The sequence below is a fragment of the Sinocyclocheilus grahami genome, unplaced genomic scaffold, assembly GCF_001515645.1.
Source record: "Sinocyclocheilus grahami isolate Dianchi unplaced genomic scaffold, SAMN03320097.WGS_v1.1 scaffold961.1, whole genome shotgun sequence".
In the NCBI taxonomy this organism is placed as follows: domain Eukaryota; kingdom Metazoa; phylum Chordata; class Actinopteri; order Cypriniformes; family Cyprinidae; genus Sinocyclocheilus; species Sinocyclocheilus grahami.
In genome coordinates, this window is record NW_015506140.1 from 182,460 (window position 1) to 207,589 (window position 25,130).

Genomic DNA, 25,130 nt, shown 5'->3' on the forward strand with positions numbered 1-25,130 from the left:
AGAGAGAGCATTGCAGAATATTTCTGTATAGAATGTACAACTCCCCAGGGGTTTCCTCTCCTGTTGTAGATGACCCCCAACGGACAAACGCTGTGTACGTGTGTGCGATGCGAATATCAAAGAGGTTGTGTGGCTACATCAACTCTAGCTCTGCACATACTGTATGTCAGTCTTCTCTGCTGTGGACCATAACCTTTGATGGCTGATTCTTATCCACTGAGAACTGCATGCGTCTTCATCTCTGAACTCTCAGTCTTTGGTTTAGGGCAGTAAACGTGATATAAAGGTAATATGTCTTAGGGACATCAGACAGCTTTGTTTCTGTCTCGGACAGTATCTTCCTTGTCACCATCTTGGATAGTGTCGTCAATCATAGTCCACCTCCCCCTCCCCAACCTAATTGCTCCTTTCTGTTCATCCCCTTGCATCCATCTAACACTGTCCTCCCTTGTTCTCGTCCCTTGGCTTGCATGTTTTTCTTTGTCTTCATCACTGATAATCTGCCAGCATGACTGTTAAAAGATACTTTTGCAAAATGCCATAACAGTCATTACAGAAATGTGACCAAAACAAAGGACCGCATGAGACGGATGTTTTTAGCACTGTTAAAATGCCATTTCTCCAGAAACTATTCTGGAACAAATCAAGCTTCTGAAAAAAAAAAAAAAAAAAGATCTTTCCAAATATAGACATTTTTGGATGAAAGAGCTTTGGAAGTTAATGCAGATTTTTATTATTATTATTATTTTTTGCACATTCTTTATTTCCTTTAAAAAAATTAAGGCTGAAGATTAGGGAATATTTAAAATGAAGGTAAATGGGGATGATTTTTGGAGGATTTAAGAGCAAAAATGTACAGCTCTTAATTTCATCAGAAGAGTTGTTCATTTCTTTATTAAAATGTGTGTTGTTTGAACCTTAAAACTGTTTAAATCATGTTTACATTTGTTTTAGGGTTTTTATGTAAACAAAGTTGTACACAGAATATAACTTTACATTGTTTAAATGTTTTTCTTTAAGCCTAAAATATATATATAGTGCCCTGCATATTTGAATCAATCTTAGGTGATGAAATTACAACATAAACTAGAAAAATATAGATCCTGCACACTTCTCAGGTTTTCATCATAACAGAATTTTTAATGAGCAACATTTCAGTCAATCAACCTTTCTCAGGCAAACTTAAGTAGTCTATGGGATCTCTATGTTTTTTATTTTAAAGAAAAGGAGAGACAGGTGAAAATGTTTTGATTGTTTGTTTGTTCTAATCAACACAAGTGCTTCAAATACTTTGTCAGTATTACCTTTATACAGTCATTCCAGTAAAGTCACACTGAAAAACAAAAATAATGTAATTTTAATAAAATTTAAATGATTTTAATCAATCATCTGATTTTTTTAGGGCTACATATTTTGTTGTTTGCCTAATGTTTATTGCATTATTTTAGTGTCAAGTGTGTTGCCATCATGGCGTTTTGCATATGTGTGTATGCCAATGTGAATCTTCTATACCTCAGCTTGCAGAACAGCTACTTGTGATGAACTTTGATTCACCATGTTCCTTTCTCTTTACAACCTCTGTTATTATGGTGGACAGAGTTTTGTAGCAGCATGGTTATAATTCAGTAGAATTCAGTATTTACAATATTTTTTTTTTTACAGTTTTAAACTGTAAAAGTTGTTTGCTTTTTTCACAGAATTGTATGGCAACCACAGCTGCCAGTTTTGTTTTGTAAAAACAACAGGATTTTTTTTTTTTTTTTTTTTTATATAGTGCATGCTGACTCTGGCTCTCACATTGTAGATAAATTGTCTGTGGAGCATTTGGAGAACTGCCTCTGTTGTTTTCTTGAGTGTATGGTCTTGTAAGGTGGGATACTGTGGCAAAGCAGGCCAGTAAATGTCTCCCTCATGCTGTGAGAGGCAGGAGGAATGAATCCCTGACTCTGGCTCTCACATTGTAGATAAATTGTCTGTGGAGCATTTGGAGAACTGCCTCTGTTGTTTTCTAGAGTGTATGGTCTTGTAAGGTGGGATACTGTGGCAAAGCAGGCCAGTAAATGTCTCCCTCATGCTGTGAGAGGCAGGAGGAATGAATCCCTCTTCTGCCCAGAGCAGATGTTTCTGCTGCTTTAACAGATTTAGACACACCTGCTGCCTTCAGCTTCAGTTCAAATTAAGGTGAGACCAGTCTGCATGAGTTTAAGATCTCCTGAACGTCCTCAGTGTTGTCTGGAGTTAGAATGTGATCTATTTCTGTGTAACTAACTGGATGTGTTTCAGCTGGGTCTCACTGATGCCCATGGTGATGCTCATCACATCATACTGTAGAGCAGAATCAGAAAATAGATATTTCCACAAGAAATAGATGTTCCCTAAATTTCCTTGTTTCATGTGTGTAGAGGTATTAGTACTGCAGTTTGTGCAGCTGGAGCGGAATCAAAGATTATAGTTATTAAATTATTAATACATTTATCAAACTGCTGCTTTCTCAGACTGATGTTAAGTGATGGAGGATTGTGAAATAATTGCATGTCATGTAGTTTACAATTAGAGTCTACTGAGTTCATTTTAACTCTGCATAAATTGTATGATTTTAAATAATTTAATTAATAATGGATTGTGTTTCCTTTCTATTTTGTAAATGTAACAATATAGCAACCATCTGACAGTCCTGTAAAATACACAGGTCCTGTGACATTTGTGTTTCCATGAGCCATGATATAATTATCAGAATACTGAATTTACTGACATTATTTGACTGGTTTGATTCTGTTTAGTAATGTAGTGTACGTTTTTAAAGAAAATGTGCATTGTTTCAATAGTTTATTCTCAATCACAATATCAACCAATTTGCATGTCCCCATTCATCACTATTACATTTCACCTTTAATTCAATATGTTACTTGCAGTTTTTTTGTAATTAATTGTGAAATTTATTAGCAATTTCTAAGTGAAAATTGTTTCTGAAAAATCTATATTTCTTCAGTATATTTTCTGAGAAAATATACACTCTAAAAAATGCTGGGTTAAATAGGGACAAACCCAGCAATTGGGCTGTTTTGACCCAGCGGTTGGGTTACTACCCAGAAGGTTGGGTTAAACATTTAACCCAACCGCTGGGTCAAAACAGCCCAATCGCTGGGTTTGTCCCTATTTTACCCAGCACTGGGTTGTATTTAACCCAGCATTTTTTTAGAGTGTATGGTTTGAAATAATGGTAAAATATTATATTACTGAAAATATTATGACATCACAGTATATATATATATATATATATATATATATATATATATACACACAATTATATTATTTTACCATTATACAAAAACACACTTATAGAAACAGTTTCAGAAATATCAGAAATTGCTAGTAAACTTCTTAAACTACGAAACAGCATGTAACACCTTGCATTCAACAATTTGAAAACTGATTTCCGTTTCCTGCGAATGAGTGCTATCTGGGTACCAAAGATGCGCGTTTCCATACAAATAACAAACCAATAAGCCTTAGCACAACAGGGATATAAAAGAAGCTCCCCCATCACCCGGCGCAGTTGAGGTCGTGTGATGGTGAACAAGAGGGGCTTCTGCCACTTTAATATGCCCTGACGTCATTCTGATGCAGGATGGCCGCGTGCGTGAGGAAGGAGAGATAAATCAAACGTATCATATCATATAAAATTCAGCCATGTTTTTTTGACAGCACTACGGCCGTTATACGTCGAGGTCTGTTAGTGTTGTGTCCACTGTCCAGCAGAGCTGTATCATAAAGCAATGCAGGGATGCTGAGAGGCCCGCGTGTGGAATGCGCGCGTTGTCACAGCGACAGAGCAGCTCGGATACAGAGCGTCACAGAGAGCAGTAACGCGCATAAGAGAGAGAGAGAGAGAGAGAGACGGCGAGAGAGAGAGAGAGAGAGAGAGAGAGAGAGACGGCGAGAGAGATGGGCAATCAAAAACCTCACAGCATCTCTCTCATTGCAAAGGCTCCCGGAATCACGGGGAAACGACAGCGGAGCCGGTGAGCACCATGACCGCCTTCAGTAGCCGGAATCAGACGCTCGAGATGCCGATAGATTAATTAAACTCGAGACTTGCTAAAGTCAACGTGTTAAATCGGCTTTTGTTGCCGGAAAACCGAAATATACCACCTCAAATACGTTTAAACGGAAAGAGAGTGTTGATTAGACTCATAGAGGGGAAAAACAGGTCATAGAAGTGAATTCGTGTTTGTTGTTTCATTTTTCCCCATTTGCGCTATAATGGGAGAAGCTGGCGGTCGTTTCCAAACAAGCTCTTCAACGGACAAATCCAACTAGACTTCATTTACGTAGACGTTCTGTTGATCGAGCGGCGCGCGTACACAATTCTTCACTTTTAAGATCGTTTCCTCTGAATCTGTCTTATCAGGGTGTTTTCGGGAGAAACCGTGAAACATTTCCTGCTATTCTCGGGCAGCGGAGAATCTTTTGGTTTATTCCGAGCTCAGGCTGATGGAATTGCGCTGAGCAACGACTGAGAAAACGAGGAAATACCCACACGTCTCCTATATACAGACCTCGGATTTCTGACTGCGGCTCATTCCCAGGTAACGGCACTTCTATGGACAATATATTATAAATTCAACTCTTTCTGCTCTTTGTTAGGCTGTTGCATAGTAAGCAGGGGTTTCAGCTGGAAAGTACATACAATGTGGTTGGCATAAGGGGAAACGAGAGGGCCACTTTTTGCTGTTTAAACTGCGTGGTGCTGCAACCTGTTCTAAAGCATTTTCCGAAATGCAGAGCGACAGGCGCTTCAAACGCTTCATGGTGCTGTAGCGTGCATGATTGTGTGTGTCGAGATATTAAACGTGCACATTGACCCATTTTAATACTAGGCATTGAAATGCTTTCAATTTGTCTTTCCTTTTTGGCCAGTGCAGATTCATATCTATGTCTATCCCCATTCCCTTCAATTCAGTTCAGAAACCTGACAATGTTTTCACACATTTTGTTTCAACACACACATTTTGTTAGTGTTTTTTGCCTTGCATCTCAAGCGTTGATATAGTATTCCCAATTAATTTGCTACAACTTAAATTAGTTTAGAAATCGGGAAGGTAAACTGTAAATTAATGTAATGTGCAAAGAGTACCAACCTCACTGAATTGAAACACCAATCGAAAACATGGACTTTTAAATTCTTTCCAGGAATTTATTGTGGTCAAATATACTTTTTCTGATTCATTTCTATGCCATCCCACATCACTATCACCGAACTCCGCAATGTATTCAAATTCAAAACAGCAAATAAAATTGGAATCATTTATAGTAATGCATTAGCTGATCAATCTAAAACATGTTTTTTCAGTTTTTTAAACATGGATGCTATAAATATACTGTATCAAATATATCATAGCATCCATTAACATGATCACAAATCCAAGTCAGATGTGAAATTTTTATTTTCTTATACCGCAATTTTTTCTAATAAGTCCTTTATATTTGCACAAAGAGGCATACATCTTTTCTGTTTCTGAACATATTTGTTCATTTATTGTTGTGATTTCACCCCATGTAGACCATGTGCAATTTGTTAAATTGGTGTTAGAACACTGCTCAGTCTTCCCTTTTTTTTTCTTAGTATATTTAAAAATGCTTTGACGTCATAGAGTGCGAAAAATAGATGAACAAATAATCACTCCGGCCCCCAGCATCCTTCTCTGTCCTCCTGCAACTCACACACTTACACACACACAGTGGAACATAAACCTATCACCGTATATCAAATACAAGTAATCGCTGGTTCACTGATGTGCCGAACATCTGGGAGGAGAGGTCAAAGCAAGAGCAGCAGTTACCACACACACACACACACAGTCTGAAAGAATGGGCCACATTTATATGCTATCCTAGTATGGCCATTCCAAACCTAGTGGATAGCAGAATTGGGAAGAGACAGAAGCTCTCTGTTCTGTCAGCAGGGAATGCTGAGCTCTCTTTCTCTCTCTCTGGCCCAAATAGCAGATATGGAGCTCACTGTGTCATTTGGGATCAGTTTAATGGATGGAAGCAACTGTGTGACTGTCCTTGTGTTGGACTGATTTGTTACTGTAGATGATCATTTTTCCACTCGCTGCAAAACGCATCCGGTTACCAACGTAACCTTGGTTCCCTGAGAGCGTTGTGTGAAACGCTTTGGGCAAACTCCTGTTTACTCTGAATACTGAAGCCTGATTTGTTTACATTCGTGTAGCTGCACGAAAAAAATGGCATTTCAACCCGCCAAAATGGGCGGAGCCGACTGCCTATCTAAGTCGGCGCTGAATGCCATTTCATCAGAATCTTTCAACTGAGCAACAGTCATCGAGTCGCGTGCAGCGTTATAGCATGGCAGTCTATGAGTTATCTCAGGCAACTGAGATTACGTTAGTAACTGGAGTGTTCACTTTTCGAAAACTGTCTCTCATGTTGCGTGAAACGCTTTGGGGAACGTATCCAATAGCACTGTGCTATAAATAAGTGCAGAATGAAGCCCAGCCCCGGAGTGCCTGCAATGAGGGCTCCTAAGAAGCATGAGCTAGCAATGAGACCCAGGTCCTGATGCTGGGGTCTACATAACTACATTCCAATGGGACACTGTAAGTCCACTGAGGCATATAACCGGGCTATAGCATCTAATATCCAGTGGGATAGTTTCTGCTTTGTAATGGGCAGCCCTTTAGAGCAGCCTTCGAAGCATACAAAGTGGCAAGAGCGTTTTATGTAAACTCTAAGGCCCAGGACCAGGCAGAGTAAGTTAGGACCCTGCTTGTCCTCTGAATTAGGAAGAGCTGGAAGGATGATGACTTGTGCTCTGAATGGTGTGGAGAGTACTTAAGGCACATAGCCATGTCTTGGTTTGAGAATGATGAGAAAAAACACCATCATCTCGAGGCAGTTGATGTGCAGGTGTTGCTCCAGGCTGGACCAGGAGCCGAATGCCAGTCTGCCCTCGTACAGTACTCCCCAACTCGAGTTGGAGGCATCTGTCATTACTACCTTCCTTCTGAAGGTCAGTCCCAATTAAATGCCTGTCTGATACAGACAAGAGGCTTTCCAAGGGGCCACAGCTCTGATGCAGCAGTGGGTCAACTTAAGGCGAAAGCATCCCAGGCGGCAAGCGTGGGACGGTGCACGTGCTTTGAGCTAGAATTAGAGGAGCTGCATGTGAAGCAGGCCCAATGTAATCACTGAGGAGGTGGCCAACATGAGGCCAAGCATCCTCTGGAAAACCTTGAGGGGGTGAGAAGCCCCCATTGTGAACGATGCCGCTAGCCGCTGAATTGTCAGTGAGCATTCCTGAGCATATTTGCATGAGGATCTGCTTCAAAGTAAACATCCTGAATGGGCATTTCATTGGGGCACAGTTCAGGTGTCTGAGATCAAGGATGGGCCTAAGCCCACCATCTTTCTTGGGTACAAGGAAGTAGTGGCTGTAAAAGCCTGACTCGCTGTTCGCAGACTTTGCACTTTGGACCGGAGAACATGTGCATCATTGTCCTGTACCGAAGTTTGAATAACACCTCTGAAACTAGGGGGTCTGCGAGTGAACTGGAGAGAGTAGCTTTGTTCTATGGTCTGCAGAACCCAGCTTGACATTGCTTTCCAAGCTTGGAGCCGGGTGGCAAGTGGTCTGAGTTTTTCACTGAGCGGGGGCAGGGAACTGACATTCGTGTTGTTGTGAAGAGAAGAAGTGCTCTTTTGAGTAGGTTGGTCTGCTATCACAGCAATAATTTTCTTGAGCACGTGCTGAGTAGCAAGGACAGGTCCAGTGTGAACAGAGCTTCCATCACCCAGAGTTAAACGGGAGACTGGAGAGAAAGTGAGAGACTTCTTTGAGGGCGGTCTGGCCTCGGCGGGACCTAATCCTCTTCTCTGCCTTTCTTCTTTGAGATCAAGACGGCTTGTGCGGCTCAGGGTCCAGTGTCACTCTGGGATAGGGGCCCTGGCGCTTAGGAAAGGGTTGCATTTAGCCGTCTGAGGGTGCTCTGTAGGAAGGCGATTTTGTCCACGTCATTGATCTCCGTCAAGTTCAGCCAAAGGTGGCGCTCAAGCACCACCAAGCTGGCCATGGCCTTGCCAATCACCTTTGCAGTAGCTTTAGTAGTGTTCTTAACAAAACATAGTAAATTAGTCATCAGGTGCCATGTTCAATACAGCAGCATCTCAGAAATCTCGAATCAATGAATTAGCAGAAGTTATTACTCCACCACATGCGTGTGACGTCATTAAAAACGGCCCTAAATTGTTGAATTAATGTAGTTCAAACGACGGATGCGCGACCATGTTCGGGAAACAGTCGTGACTGCAAGTTAGTTTACACAACAATGCATCATACTATGATGGTTAATCAGTGAGTTACGTTGTTGCACGGGAAATGCACCCCAGGTCAGTTGCTGTGCGCAGCTCCTTAAAAGCATCAGGATTCGGTTCGGACTCGTCCATTGCACGGAGGAGTTTGGCTTGAAAAACTTGAAGCACTGCCATGGTATGAAGCGCTGTGTGTGTTTGTGTGTGTGTTTTGGACTGTAGCTTATAGACTGTACCCGGACACCACCCATATTTGTTTGTTGAACATTTCATTTCAGTTCATTTAAATTGCTGCTGTAATATCTTCCACTCTTTACGGAAGACTTCCTGCTAGATGTTGGGATTTTGGTGTGGGGATTTGCTCCCATTCAGGTATGATAGCCTCAGTGAGGTAAAGTGCTGATGTTGGGCAGAAGTTCCAATTCATCTGAAGGGCTTCAGTAGGGGTACAGGTTTGATCGTTGTGCAAGCCAGCAATGTTTGTGTGTTTGTTTATTTTATTATAATTCAGGTTTTTGTCTTATGAATAAAACTTTAACTTTAGGTAAAATATTGTCATGTAGTATTCTTTAATTTTAATATATATATACATATTTTAGTAAATGAAAGTAACATTTAATTTATCAGAGAGTGCAAAATGCACCCAAATATTAATATGTAGAGGTTTTTTTCTTGTCATATATTTGTCAACAGTATGTTTTAATTATTGTCATGCACATTTTTTTCTTGCCTTCATTAATGTTGACAATTGAATCAGTTATTTCAACAAATTATACAATAATTTAAACAAGTATTAACATTTAACAACAGCATGTAAAGTAACTAGGTTAAAGTGCATTTGTTCTTTTGTGTCATTTTGTGGAGATGCAAGTTATAATATTACAATTATGTTGTGTATATTTTTGATTAATGTCATATGTAGGCCTATAAGATGTGTTTGGGTTAATTAACCTGCAAAGCACCTTCAGTTTACTGGTGATCATTCACTGTTCACCTTCAGTTCAAGTCGCTTGAACATGATTGACAATGGTTGGATTATTTACAAAAATACTAGTTTTAAAAAATATATATTTTTCCTTTTAAAAACATTTTAGAGGATTCTTAAGATCAGAAGTGTTGTTTTTATTGTCATATGCTTTTCAACAGTATGTTTTTACTAAAGTAATTAAATTACTGTTATTGTTATTATTACTTTTATTGTTATTATTATTATTTTTACATATTCATTGTCATGGATGTCAACTAACAATTTCATCAGTGATTTTGTTGACTATTAACACAACAGACCAGTCAAGTTCTTTCATGCCAGACTCAGTAAACCATTACTTTGAGCTTCATTGCCATGCATGAACGTAAAAATTGTTGGAAAGCACACAGTCCTCTAGAATGTAATTTAATTCCATAACAATAAGTTTTATCTCAACTAAAATAGTGAAACCAAGGTGGTTTCCACATACTTTTGGCCATCTTCAATAGCATATTTGTAGTGCAATATTTAGACGTGTCATTTCAGCTTTTTGCTGTGTGAGTGTGTGTGTGTTAGCAGAAGTACCAGACAGCATGTCTTATTTATTCATGCAGAAGCGTCGGATCAATGAGCTCTAATTGATTTCAATGAACTGATTAAAGACAGTGAGGCAGGAGACCACATCATTGGAGGATATATGAGCATGTGTGCATGTGTTTTATGTGCCTGGTGCCTTGCTGGAGTATAGACTCTGTGATCTCACAAGATGAAGAGCCCAAACATATGGGTGTAGATGCACACAGAAGTGTATGTGTGTGTGCTGATCTCGTACCATGTAACAGATGGGCTGAACTGAGCCAGATAGGGAGTTGGACACCAGGCTCTTGAATCTCCATGTGTTCAACTGATAGTTACTGATTTCTCTGTAGTCTAATACTAGGACTGCATACACAATATTTCCTCACCGTCCATGCACTTTGCCTGGAATCTGTTCATTCAGAACAGCTTGTTGGATTCCTTTATGCTTGGATGGAGCTGTGAGGTGTGTGTGTTGTATTGGCATGGATGAATTAAGCTGGGGATAAAAGCTGGTGCTGTCAAAAGGTCAGATTTGATGGTTTCTCCTGGTTTATGTCACTTCTATCTGCTTTTGTTGTATATGTGGGGGCTTTCGTCTACAGAACCTATCCAGGTGTTTAGTGGTCTTGGATCACAGCCTGTGTGATGCTCAGATGTAAGGGATAGATTGAGGGGGAAAGTGAACGAGATAAAAGCAGGATTCTCTCACAAATGCACACACACACATCCTGGATTCTCTCTGGTCATGCATCTCAGAGATTTAAGTCAATGCTGGCCATCATGTCACCACTCGGCAGCCATTTTAATGAGATCTGTGTCCTCACTAGGGTGTGATGGTCCTCCTGTCTCCTCTGGTTTGTGTTTCCCTCACTCCCCCTTCGTTAGATTGTTCTATTCTTTTTGTTCACAGCACCTCACTTATCTCTTTCTCATAGGCTCTCGTTTTAAGGTTAGAGGAAGGTCAAATGCTCAAAAGAATCGCATTCACACACACCGCTACCATGGTGTGTGAAGTATACTTGCACATCTGTGTTATAAAACAGACCAGTGAAAAGGGCCAAGCAGATTAAAGACATGAATGAAACCATTGGACACACACAGACTTCACATTCCTCAGTGTGTGAGGCACCTATTGGGTTGTAAGACTTAAAGGTAATGTGTGAAGTGTAGCAGCTCTGCAGAAATGTGTTGTTCCTAAAAAGGTTTCCAGTGCTTCTAACAGAATTCTGTTATATATATATTCCATATATGTATATGCTAAGTTTTGGGTTGGTAGGATTTTTTTATGTTTCTTATGCTCACCAAGGCTGCATTTGTTTGATAAAAGTTAAAATAAAGACAGTAATATTGTGAAATATTATTAAAACAGTAATATTGTGAAATATTATTACAATTTAAAATATCTGTTTTCTATTTTAATGTATTTTAAAATTGCATTTATTGCTGTGATGGCAAAGCTGAATTTTCAGCAGCCTTTACTCCAGTCTTAAGTGTCACATGATCTTTCAGAAACCATTCTAATATGCTGATTATGAAACTCAAGAAAAGTGGTGCTAAAGATTTTTTTTCAAGATTCTTTGATGAACAGGAAGTTAAAATAAACAGCAGTTGAAATAGACATCTTTTGTGTAAATATCTTTACTGTTTTGATCAGTTCTCGTTTAAAATGTACTTACCCTAAAATTATGCACGGTTATTTGTCCATATAGAAAATATATTTAACACACACACACACACACACACACACATACACACAAGTGTGTCTAAGTAACTGTTTATCTTTCTGTATATGATATGATATTAATAACATTAAAAAATACTAATACTATTAATACATACACAATGTATTAATATAAGTATAATATTAAACTATTTATATAAATATGGGTTTCCCAGACAGTTCTAGCACCCACATTGTATCCCAGGAAATTACTTACTTTTAGCTGTCTCTGCAATGATATAGTAATATTTTAACATTAAAAAATATACATTTAACTTTTAACTCAAAGTTTATTATGGCAGATTTGTCAGCTCCCAGAGTGTGTTTGACGGGACGGATAAACCCACAATACAAGCAGCCAGAGCAGATCGCAGGTTTCCAGGGCATGACACTGTGAAATTCATTCAGTGTTAATAAGAGACATCTAAAAATATAAACACTCAGGTGGGTGTTGTTATGTGTTAGGTGACTTTTTTTCGTGTTTATGTTTAAAAATCTGTTTAAAATGCAGTGTTTAATTCATCATCTGCTGTTGGTTCATTCTGTCCATCATCCATCTAATGAAATCATTGCAGTTTGAACACACAGGTGTCACTGAAGCATCAATAGAAATATCTCTGGATTGCATTGATCTGCATTGATATTCAGTTTAGTCACCGCCACGCATCACGTGACCAGCACAGCAAGGTCACTGCTCATCTATGGCCTGATTTCCTCTTTCTGCTGTTGAGGGGATTTGAGTAAATCCGCATTGCACGATGACGCTCCGCTAGATTAGTATATTTATTATGTAAGACATGCGCATACACACACAGGCACTTGCACTTATATCTGTAATCATATTCTGACACATTTTAGAGATATAAATAGAAGAATTGGTTGCTAGTCTGTCCTCAAATGGAAGTCAAGCAATGCATCACCATCAGAGCAGTAGGTTGAAATGCATTGAGTGGGCTATTGCACAATTTCCTTCTTGTTCTGGTAATATATGCACACACACACACAGAATGAGACTATTAAGCCAAATGGCTGCTCTTATGGCAAGTGGGTCCTGGCTACTCCTGGCAACACTGTGAATTCTGGGAAACAGATATAGTTTCAATATTGATAGTAATCTGGTCTGATGGTCACAATATAATCAAGATCTAGCCATTTAATTGGTGCAACAACCCCTTTTCTTGATATTTCTCTCTCTTTTCTTCTCTGTCCGATCAGGGTGTTTGTTTAGATATGTGTGTGTGTGTGTTTTGACTGTCTGTTGTGGATGCCTGAGTCTGTCTGTGCCCTTGTCTGAATGTTAATGTGTAATAGGCATTAGACAACACACAATAAGTGCCACCACCATAACGGCCAGAGATATGACAACCGACCGTCACAGGCAGGTTGCCGGGGACAGTAACGTAGCACTGAACATTCTGTCTGTATTTTCTATTGCCTTTCTGCCCAGCTTTTTCTCTTTCCCCCTAAAGTCAACATTTACTTCCATAATGTAGCATATTTATGAGTCAAACAGGATTTTCCAAAAAAAAAAAAGAACAGGACAAAAATAGATGCAATCAAGGACCTGATTGGATTTTGACAACAATCCGTAGAGCAGGGATTAAAAAATAAGGTGACATTAAACGAAAAGAAAAGTTATTTAAAATTTTAGATTATTTAATTTGATAAGAAAAAAAGACACTCAAAAAACACAAATTCTTCATAATAATTTTCTTACCTCAGGTCCTATTTGTAATATTTGAATTTGTTTCTGTGTTTATATGGTGTAATTTTCAATAGTGGTGGTCGACTAATATTGGCTGACATTTGGCATTTTTTCATCCGCATCATCTAATCATTTTTTCTATTTGGCTGATGTGTCAGAAGCTGGACTTTAATTTTGACAGTGCTAAAAACGCCAGTGCACAGAGCTTCTGTCTAATAAAGTTATGTCTAATGAAGTATCACAACAAGTCTTTTAATTTCTAATAAACATTTAATTAAATTAGTGCTACATTTATTAAAAAAAAAGGATTCCCAGTGCACACAGACTTACCAGGTTACTGATTGCACTGTTTGCTATAGTGTTTATTTCTATTTTAGTCAGATTTTAAACAGTTTCTTTACTTTGTGAAAAATCAAGAATCAAGAAGTTGCCAAATAAATAAAACAATTTTCCAGATTTTTTTATCTAGTTCAAATTATTGTTTAATTTATTCATTTTCAATGTATTTATTTCTCATTTAGTAAATATTATATCAAATAAATATAAAGTGAAGTGACGTGTGGCCCAGTATGGTGGCCCATATTCGGAATTTGTGCTCTGCATTTAACCCATCCAAGTGCGCACACACAGTAGTGAACACACACAATACATTTCATTTCAGCAGTTGTTATGCATGTGTTTACTGTTTTTAATTATTGTGATATCATATATATATAAGCTCTTGAAGATATCGACATTAGCCATAAAAAAAATCTATTTCCATCAACCACTGAGTTTCAGCAGTTTAGTTATTAAAGGAGCAATTTGTCTAAATAACTGTATGTTGTGTAAGTAATTATTATATTATGATGTGTATTGTATCGTGAGGTAGTTGGCAAATACATAAACATATACATATACTTTCTCAGACTCTTTTCCACTTCTTTCATGTAGCATCACCCGCTCTTTTTACCCCCTTTCTTCCTCTGTGTCTAGAGGCATTTCCACACTGAGGACATGACTGTGTGTCTCTGGCTGGCTGGTTATGTAGGTTAAGGAGGGCGACAGAGGCATTTAGGACTGAGCGCTGCAGTGCTGCACTTTGGGAGGATGATGTGATGGCAAGAGCCTCCCTCTCTTATTCTTTGTCTCTCCCTCTCTCTCTCTCTCACTCTCTGTCTCACACACTTTCTTTTTTCTTCTTTAGAGTCCTGCTGATCCAAATACTCCTCTGCAGTGCAGGGTTGGCCACTTGACCTGTGTCAATATTAGAGCACAGCAGCTGGTCCAAGATCAGTGCAGCAGGTGTATTGGTTGAGCCTGAAGTGAAAGAAGAGAGGATGGAAAATAGAACAGCTAATCAAGGATCTGTACTCACTCCCTGATGCACTATGTACGCTTTTAACCCCCCATTTCTCTCTCTCTGTCTCTCTCACGCTAGTGCTCTGTTTCAGACTCTAGTACTGTATGTAGCTATTCTTTAAAAATGAAAGTCTTGTCACAAGTCTTCTGAAGAACATTGTCTGTTATATTTCACCCTAAGTTCAAAAGAGAACTGTAGCAATAAGAATTTTTGCAATGGCAAAAACAATGTTTAAAATGATAACTTTTTAAGGTAGTATGTTCAATGCAGTAATAAAAACACAAAGCATTTAAAAATATGATTTGACAAAAGGAGGATATCATTGCTTAAATAACTGAATACTTATAACAATAACGTGAATCATTTGTAACATTTTTAATATAAATATTCATTATATACAATATAAAATTATGTAAAATATTCTAAAATAATATTAAAACACAATAATAAAATATAAATCCAAAATAATACAATAATAATAAAAAAAATCCAAAATAATAATAATGTGCATATATATTTTTTTCTATTGATTTGGGGTTGAGATATTACCTAGACCAGGGATCCTCAAATCTGGCCCATGAAATCCACTTTCCTGCAGAGTTTAGCTCTAACCCTAATCAAACACACCTGAGCATGCTAAACAATGTGTTCAGGATCATTAGAAAATCACAGGTAGGTGAGTTTGATCAGGGTTGGAGCTAAACTCTGCAGTGCATTGGCCCTCCAGGGCAAGATTTGAGGAACCCTGACCTAGACATAGGAATGAGAGCAGCGGTGTAAAATAAAAGAAAATGGATATAGATATAGATATATAGATGAGTTGGCATCATGTTCACCTTCAGGTTTCCAAATTCACTTCACTCAGTTGAGTTGTAAGTATAGTGAGTTAATTGCAATGCCAATAGTTACTGAATTCAGTAAATATTAAAACAGCCATTTGTCTCTCTCGCTGTTTGTACATTTGCTTGGACACACAAAGCTGTGTTGCGTAGGTGGATAATGCAAGTTTGAATCTAGTATGCAATGATGTCTATGAAATTCTATTGGATGTTTTTTCAACCGTGTTATTGTCTGCCAGGTGAGTGTGATTGCTTACAAAATAAAAGCACATTATCATTAGCAAGAACCGTTCTTAAAAAACAAAGCCATTACCTGCACTAAAAATAATAGGCAACTGGCAGTTGGTTGTGGTGCATCTGGTATTGCAGCATGTTCTGCCAGCACCACCAATTTCAGAGTGACAGTCATTTGGGACAAAGTGTGCTGCATCAGAGACATGGACACGTTAACACCCTGCTGGACAGCGGAGGATGTTAATGTCACTCATTGACAGGCTCATGGGAATGGCACATACTATGTTGCAGTTTTTTGTTCACAGCACATGGGATGGCATAATCCAATGAAGTGGGATGTCACTTATGCAATCCCACGGCAGGCTAAAACACCAGGGGATGATATGAGAAGGGGAAGAGTTTTTGGAAGTGGGAGGGAACTAAACATGTTTTCAAGGATCAGGCTGATTCCTTGCAAATCATGACTCTCATCTGTGATAAGAGGAATAATAAGATATTGATAGTCTCTCTCTTGCTGTAAAAAGTCAGCCCATTTTAATTGCTTCCTTAAATTATTTTAAATCATAATGGTGCCACAGTTACAACCTGCAGTGATAAGTACATTGTGCAGTTTTTACCTCATTTAATGTAACTACTTATGAAAAAAAAAATCAATTTGAAACTCTTTTAAATGAGTAGAAGTGTTAGAGATGATTGTGACAAGTTAGAAAGGTTTATAACATCATGATGAAAAGATCTTTGTATTGATCTCGTGTTTGGAGGGAAGATTTTTCTTTCTCTCTCACATACCTTTATGCATATTTGAATTATCGAAACCTTGCCTAATAAAGTCCTTGTTAGTTAATCACACAGAGTAGATCCATGCATCAAGGAGGCACACAGGCAGCAATCTCAGAGCTTTCAGACATAATGAATCATTTGTAAGCCTTTCTTGAAGCCCCTCAGTTGAAATGTCAGCCGTTTTCATATTAATTTCAAAGCCAATACGGCCAGTGTAAACAACATTGTAATTATGGAAGACTACATTTCCCATGACCACCCCTCATTCTTGCAGCTTTTCTTTGCTCTTTCACCCTTCTTCCCTCATTCACGCTGCCCAGTCTCTCTGCTTAATTAACCATTGATCAGCATGCTCAGAAATTAGGCCTCCAGAGAAAGGCTTTCTAAGCCTCCTACTTCATCCATTCTTACCTGTAATTCAGTAGACAGGGCTCAAACTGCTGCGTTTAACCACAGATGTGTCATTTTTAATGGACCGAGGTACATTTTTCACTTCCTTAACCTTTTCTCGTTGTCTTTTTAAAACCTTGTTTGTTATTTGTGGATGTATGCACTTTCATAGGGCCACAAAAGTTTAATCATCAGTGTTTTCATTCATTTCTTCCACTGGGATGGGGGTTGAGGTTTGAGCTTCAGCCTAATTAGGATAGACTGGTATCCCCCTCAACCAAACCAGCCCACTTCCCACTTAACCGTTAGCATATTCTTCACACACACACACACACACACGCTGTGTCAGAACCTAATGAGCCAAGCCGGTTGCTAAATGGATCAGGACCAGGAACATGTGTCTGTGGGAGCAATCAGCAGACATGATTTAGTGGGGCGAGGCCTCCCTGAGCCGCCGAACTATGGGTTTAATGCTCAGATGTCCTCGGAGGGGAGTACAGCACTGTGAAGCATATTAGCATGTCCATTTCACCATAACTCTAATAAGCTAAATGCATGACAGTGTTGCTGTGATGAATGGAGGAGTTATTTTGTTCAATTCGGGAGGGAAATCTTCTAATAACGGTCCGTTGTCATTGTTCGATGAGGGAAAATATGAGTCAGGCATCCAGATCATTTGTATTACCTTGCTGTAGTGCACATGCTAGAATTTTTATTTCCATTTGTTCCTCTCCTTTCTCCCGCAGAAGGATGTTATCTGGTATACAAATGAGGGCGGTTCAATAAAAGCATATTGAGTTGCCTCACTTATTGATAATTTTGTAGCTCCTCCGAGCAATTGTTTAATTCTTGAGTGTGTAACGCAACGCTTCAGTTATAGAGTAGTGATGTTCCTTCACACAAAGAATATACTTGTTTTTCATGTATTACTAAGATTATAGATGTTTTTATATTGTGTTCTATTATTCCGGGGTGTGGGGGGGGGCGGGGGGGGGGGGGGGAAGGGGGCATTTGGGCAACGGTTCTGATTTAGCTTCAGGACCCAAATATTATTTGGTCATTACATGGCGATCCGAAATTAAACAGTACCAAAGTTGTTTATCATACAAAATAGTATAACAGAATGCTGAAATTCATTAATCAGTTTCTTAATGTCGCAATTATTAATAATTCTCCAACAAAACACATTGTGGTTGTCACAAACTTTATTTATTCTTGTTGTAAGTTTAAATATATTTGTTGTAGGCATTTGTAGACTGGAGAATTTGAAGATACACCATCATTCAAAAGTTTGGGATCAGTAAAATATATTTTTTATAAAGAAATAAAAATATAGATGCATTAAATTGATCAAAAGTGACAATAAAGACTCAAATGAATGCTGTTATTTTGAACATTCTATTTAGCAAAGAAGAAAAAAAAATCTTTTTCAATTTCCACAAAAATATAGCAGCACAACAGCTGATAATAACAACATAAGTTTCTTGAGCAAATCATTAAAATAATTCATGAGTTAATCATATTCAAATGATTATTGAATGATCATGTGACACTGAAGACATGGCTGCTAAAAATTTAGCTTTGCCATCACAGGAATAAATTATGTTTTAAATCTTTTATATTATAATAATATTTCGCAATATTACTGTTTTTCTGTTTTTGATCAAATAAATGCATCCTTGGTGAGCATAAGAGATTTCTTTAAAAAACATAAAAAATCTTACCCCAAACATTTGAATGGTAGTGTATGTGAATCATTTTGTTTAAATGTTAATGTTTATTTTTCATATTGTGTTACTGTAGTTTAAAAAGCATGGCACTTGCAAAGCCAAGGTCAGGAGTTTGATTCTTTGAGAATGAACCTGTGAGATGTATGTCTTGAATGCAATGAAAGTCAATATACAAGGGTCTCTCAAATGCATATATAAATAATAATAACTATATGTTCTGGCAGGTACAATGAAAAGCAAATCAACACCATACACTGGGTGTACATGCACATTTCCACCTATTTGATTGATGGCTGGGGCAAAGAAGCTAAATGAAATCTGTCATGAACTTAGCATCACAGTTTTAGTTGTTCAGTCTCTCACTTTCCTGGAGTCACAGAGTGGAAACCTCATGATGTTATTGTTCACCGGGTAACCAGATGCAGCGCAATAAAATGGCAAACCTTAAAAGCTGTATTTTCCATGAAAATCATAGTTTTTCTCCTAACCAGCCGTGACTGCGACAAGTGACAGAACACTTTGTTGGTTATTTGGTTTCTATTTTTATGGCATTGCACTAGATAGCCACACCCACTGTGAAATCCCATTAGATGAAATCCCTCTCTACTGCATATTAAACATCAACTATGTTCTGATTGCCTGTGATTATAGTGCATCGTGTAGCACTTTTGCTTCCAATGAAAACAGACAAATGACTTGCTCCTGGAACTTGTCACTTCGCATCTGGTTATGACATGGTGTAACAACACAACTTAGATGCTGTGAATGAGGCTGTCAGGATGTTGAGGATTGCTTTAGTAAAGCCTATTTCTGCTTCTCTGTCTGTCAGTTCACCTGATTCTCATTTTCTCTATCTTCCTCATCCCCTCTCTCTTCATCTCTCTCCCTTTCATGTGCCCTTCCGAAGCCCGTGTTAACTGCTTGGAGAGTTGCCCATGTCTCTGGGGAGTACTGTTCACTCTTTCATTCTTGTTTACTGCCGAGGCTACGGCAGGGCCACTCTCCCTCCATTACTAGATTGCTGACTGCCGTCGAAAAGGCCGAAAGGTTGAGATCTTTCCCACAGATCTGCAGAGATATTTTTGCAAGCACGTGCTATGGCTTGTGCCCAACCACCATTCTGAATTGAATTGGATGATTCCAATTATTGAATAGTGCCTTTCAATTCCTCAATGCAGCATGCCAAATGACAGTCGCATCACAGATCAGATTTCATTTATCCAGTGAGGAGAGTGAGTCGAGCTGACTGACAAGAAGAGTGGGGTGAGACATACAAGACGATCACGGATGACTTAGTTTCGAAACGAAATGCAAAAGCGACTGTTTGGCAATATTTTGGATTTTGAAAAGCCTGTTGACTTTTGCCATTTATCTAAGGTGATTTTGGAAGTTTTTTTTAAACATTTGTTTCTTATTTAATTGGTTCCACATTGTTTGCTGATTTTTACTTTATTTAAACTTTGTGTCATTTATTTATTTTATTTGACATCAAGGTGTATGCCTTGCCTCCAAGCTTTCTTACTCGTTTTGCTAATAAACGTTCCACGTTTCTTATTTATTTGGTTATATATTATACATGTTTACTTAGCCTATTTCCAGTTTTGTATACCTATTTAAACTTTATGTAAGTTATTTGTTATTTTAAATTAGGCATAGCCTGCCCTTTAGCATGGTGTATTTTTATTTGTTTTGTTAATAAAAGTTATATGTTTTATATATAGGCTAAAGTGAGTTTGACGTTGTATTTTGGTGTTGCATTCAAGCAATTGACGCCAAACTGCCGCTAATTCGAAAGTGAAAGTAAAATGCGCACGGCACTTTTAATCTATTTAAAAGCGAAGGAAAGCGAGGAAAATAGGGAAAATTCAAATGAACTAAAAACTAACAATTGCTTTACGCTGAATTGCCGCTATTTGAAAGTAAAAGTAAAATGCGCACGCCTCTTTTACAAGCTATTTAAAAGCGAAGGAAAGCGAGAAAAAGAGGGAACGCCCCCGCCCCCACAGTGATACTGGTATTACCGGTGTTGTCACACGTCGATTAACCGGTGGGAAAATTTCACAACCCTAGTTTGAATGCAAGGAAGTAGATATGACTAGAAAATGAACTGAAATCATTTAAACTGCATTTTTTAAACTAGAACTATAGGAGAGCAAAGTTTGTCAAGGTCAAACCCTGAATGTTGGCTTGCCAGACATTGTTTGAAAAGTTTTAGGTTTGAAGGTTAACATTCCTCACAAACAGAGAGAATGATGGACAAGCTACAGAAATTTTGTTTAGTTTATATAATTTATGAATGTACTTTTGTGGAACATTGTATTTTTTCTCATTGAGTATTTTGAGCACAGTGTTAGCCGTAATCATGTTATCTATAATCAAATGAATACTCGATCCTTTCAGCAGATATATACAACACTGTTTTGTATATATTATATTAAATTCTGTAAAATTTGCGGGTAAAAAACTGGCAGCTGTGGTTGCCAGAATTTAACTGTAAAAAAACGGGAGCAACATTTTTGGTTTTACGGATTTAATTTAATTTAAATTTAATTTTTATTAACTGATATAATGTTAATATACCAACCGGTTGAAGTTCAGAATCTGTTTAGTACCTTTGTAATACTCTGATAACCACCAAAAGCAGGTGGTGAGAAAGTCACATGATGAACCAAAGCGCATCACAAGCAGCTTTGCCACAAGCTGAGAAGAAAAATACTTCTATATCTGCGCTGTGCCATTCACACAAATACTAAACACCATCATGGTAACACACGACACTAACATGCAAATAAACATTCATTTAACAACATTAGATGTACAACCCTAATGAACATAACTGATAAGAAAAACATAAGAAGTAACATCATTATATCAATGAAAAAAAATCTAATGTGAAATGTAACGCAGGGAATTCTGGGAATGCCAATGTCAATGAAATGTCCAATACAGTTTTTCACTGTATATAGTAGGGGAACTTACCGTTAATCAATTAATGAGTTTTTACTGTAGCATTTTTAGTCTTTTACCATTAAAATCAGGATCATTTTTTACAGCGTGGTGTTACTGTAGTCCTGTTTGGCAGTGGGAGGCCTGTTTTTGAGGATCAGGTATAAGGTGAATATGAACATATGGCAGACAGGCTGTTAGTCACAGGGCAATGTTAAATTTGTAGACCGTCTGCACCAAGGAGGCTTAATGGGAACCAACCCAACACTGCCACCTACAACATAAAAGTACGATGGGACTGGAAATTTGAGGCTCTACTTATCTCTTGAGAGCTTAACTTTACTAGACAACCTCCGTTCTGCTGTGTCTACACATTCTACTTTTCTTCACAAGCAGCAGTCATTGTAAAGATGTATGAATGTGATGTTGTATTGTACTGCAGGGCATTGGACAGTGAAGTTTCATTTGCTCACATGAATCTATATTACAGACCGCCAACCTGGGACAGTATTATAGCACATTGCTCTCAAATGAAAAACACACTGGAATAAGATTAAATGTGACTGTGCAAAATAATATTTTTAAGATAAAGTGGATTGTTATAAAAGACTGAAATCCTGATGATAGTATTGAGGAGGAGAAAGTGTTATTTCACTGTTGTATCAAATCTTCAAGCAAGGACAATTGCACTTTTTTTAAGGCTTTGTAGAGTCAATATGCAATCAAAATGGAAGATATGTACTTTCTTATCACAAATTTGTAACTAGTCTTATTGGGAATGATTTTACTGTTGCGTGTTATTCCAAAAAGAGAAAAATATTTGTCTGTAGTATTTCAACAAAATGTAATACTTTATTTTTCAACTGACATCACTTATTTTAACCAACAGCCAAGTCGTTATTTGCTTTAGCAAACTTACAATCAGATCTGGGTCCATTCTGGAATGAAATACCGTTTTTTAACATTTAAGTTGATTCTCTAAGGATAAAATCAAGTTTGAACCAACATTATTTTCCCTTTTAAAACCCCTTTCTCTCAGAATATGTCACTTTCTGGTGTGTTTTATACATTGTCTTTTTCTTGTGTGTTTTATACATTAAGAATTCCAACAAATTAAATTAAGTAATTGTCATTTATCCTTTAGTATTATTCTTAAAAGCTTAAAAAGTTATCCTTACACTGTTTTTGGGCAGAGTTTTTCTTGGTCTTTCGGTAGAGAGAGAGAAAAACACTTTTTTGTAAAAAATAATAATTTTTCTGAACACATGAAACAAATCATAGTTGTGTTATTTATCTATAAACACAATTATATTAATACAAATAATTTTAAATTAATATGTTGCAATATGACAACATTGTACTGTAGACTGTTAATATGAACATACGTTGTGTTATAAAAATAAGATGATAAAGAATGTTTATATTGTATTTAAAAACGGCATAAAATATTTCTGATCTCTTACATTAGCTTTATACAGCAGTAACCATATTTTAGACTGAAGTTCTCCCTTTCTATTTTTTACCCCAGCTTGTTGTTCCCTTACTGCTCCAAATACACAATCACACACTGACTTAACATTACTGACCCGAGAGGCACACACAAACACACATGTACACACGGGAGCTACCTAAGAGCACTCTGGCCTTTTTCCACCAGCTGATATGGACACTCAGAGCGTGGCTGGCCAGAGGGATTGTGGGTAAAGGAGCGCTCCCGGGCGGGCGTCTCATCTGTCATCCAGTGCGTGTCAGTGATGGAGCGAGTGTGTGTTGCCATATAATCGCACGAGGCACATGCCCCATTATACTCAACATCAGCACACCCTACACAGAATAAACAGCCTGGCACTTTGATGAAGAAAAACGACAGGCACCCTGGAGTGAGAGCTTTGCAAAATGAATGAAAAGGGGGAAAAAGAGGAGATGGTGGAAAGTGGAAAAAGTGCTCAGCACCAGGGGTTTTTATTGTAAGTTGCTTTGGTATGCTAGCACTTTCTAGGAATATAAATGTAAATGAAAACATAATCATTAGGGCAGAAGTACACACACACAATGCATGTCAAATGTAGTTTGTGGCGGCAGATTAATGCACACACACATGCAAGCTGTATGCAATTGGACATTAGCACATATTTGCTCTTGGAAAACGCTTACACATGCTTCACAAAACCTGGCTTGCACATACACACGCACTCTCTCGCACAGCCTCGAGGGCGTTTTAAACATCTATGCGGTTGACTGTGCCATAATTGTTCAGTGATACAGGTGTTATTCGCATTGCCGTGCAAGCTAGGGTATCTCATAGAAAATGAACAGTTTGACTAGAGCATGATGTTTCGCCTGCAGTTGATTGGCACTAATTATCCACGTCTCTCTTATTTTTTATTTATTTATTTTTTTCAAGCTACTCAGGCTAAATGCACCTGCCAATCAAAGCAATATAACACCATTAAGGCATTTTCAGTTGAAGCATGTAGGTCAAGTAGACCATGTGCTATGAGAGCGTTTTCATTTAAACAAACACTCAGACCCTGGCACTATCAAACACCTGTAGTGTGGAAAGAGGGAGACAGTGGCTTTTGGAAACTACTTTTGGGTATATATGCAGACAAAATTTACATATTAGTATCTTTTGAAAAGGTCCTTCCCCAGTGACAGGTTTGTACCTTTATTTTTTTTTTTGAGAGTGTATGATGCCTCTAAAAGCCCATACGTTCAGAGGACATGTGCACCATCTTTATTTCTGTTACATACAAATTTGTACAGTATATTTATGGCATTTTTTTCTCTCTCTTTATCAGGAAATAAAATCACTCATGTATTTCATTACATCAATGATTCATTAGACTTATTGAGACATACAGTGGGTACGGAAAGTATTCAGACCCCCTTAAATTTTTCACTCTTTGTTATATTGCAGCCATTTGCTAAAATCATTTAAGTAAATTTTTTTTCCTCATTAATGTACACACAGCACCCCATATTGACAGAAAAACACAGAATTGTTGACATTTTTGCAGATTTATTAAAAAAGAAAAACTGAAATATCACATGGTCCTAAATATTCAGACCCTTTGCTCAGTATTTAGTAGAAGCACCCTTTTGATCGAATACAGCCATGAGTCTTTTTGGGAAAGACGCAACAAGTCGATCTTTTTGACTCATAAATTAAAAGAACAGGTTCATAAGAATAATTTGTTTATGAATCAGACTGCACTTGCTGTATGTTTATTTTTATTTTTTGTTTTTTTTTTCAACCTGAGATTGCTTTCAACTTAGCAGTCAAATTCAATCACCAAATCAAAGATGTGTCATATAAGTGGGCAGATTTGTTTGTGTGATCATCAGGACAAGGCGACTGTAATGTCACACATGATTAAAGGAACTTGGGTTGCGTAGGGGAAGGCGGCTGCTGCTGTTTGTGGTGGTACGATTTGTGTAAATATGGAATTAAAGTTTGCCACCATAATGTCACATTTCATTGCATTTTGCTAATGAATTATAATTTAAATTCACACAGCAGAGTCGGTGCTAAAATGAACTGTATGTTTGCCTCTATGGCAC

The 25,130-nt window shown here is 37.8% G+C and overlaps 1 protein-coding gene across 4 annotated transcripts in view; it reads left to right on the plus strand.

Moving 5' to 3' along the window:
- Window positions 1-3,935: 3,935 nt before the first annotated feature.
- Window positions 3,936-25,130, plus strand: part of nlgn2a (neuroligin 2a) — a 226,299-nt gene continuing 205,104 nt past the window's right edge. For 2 of the 4 annotated variants that reach the window (XM_016249930.1, XM_016249934.1), the window contains exon 1: window positions 4,030-4,589. The gene's annotated coding sequence lies outside the window, so the exon portion shown is untranslated. The other 2 variants (XM_016249931.1, XM_016249933.1) reach the window with 2 other exon arrangements.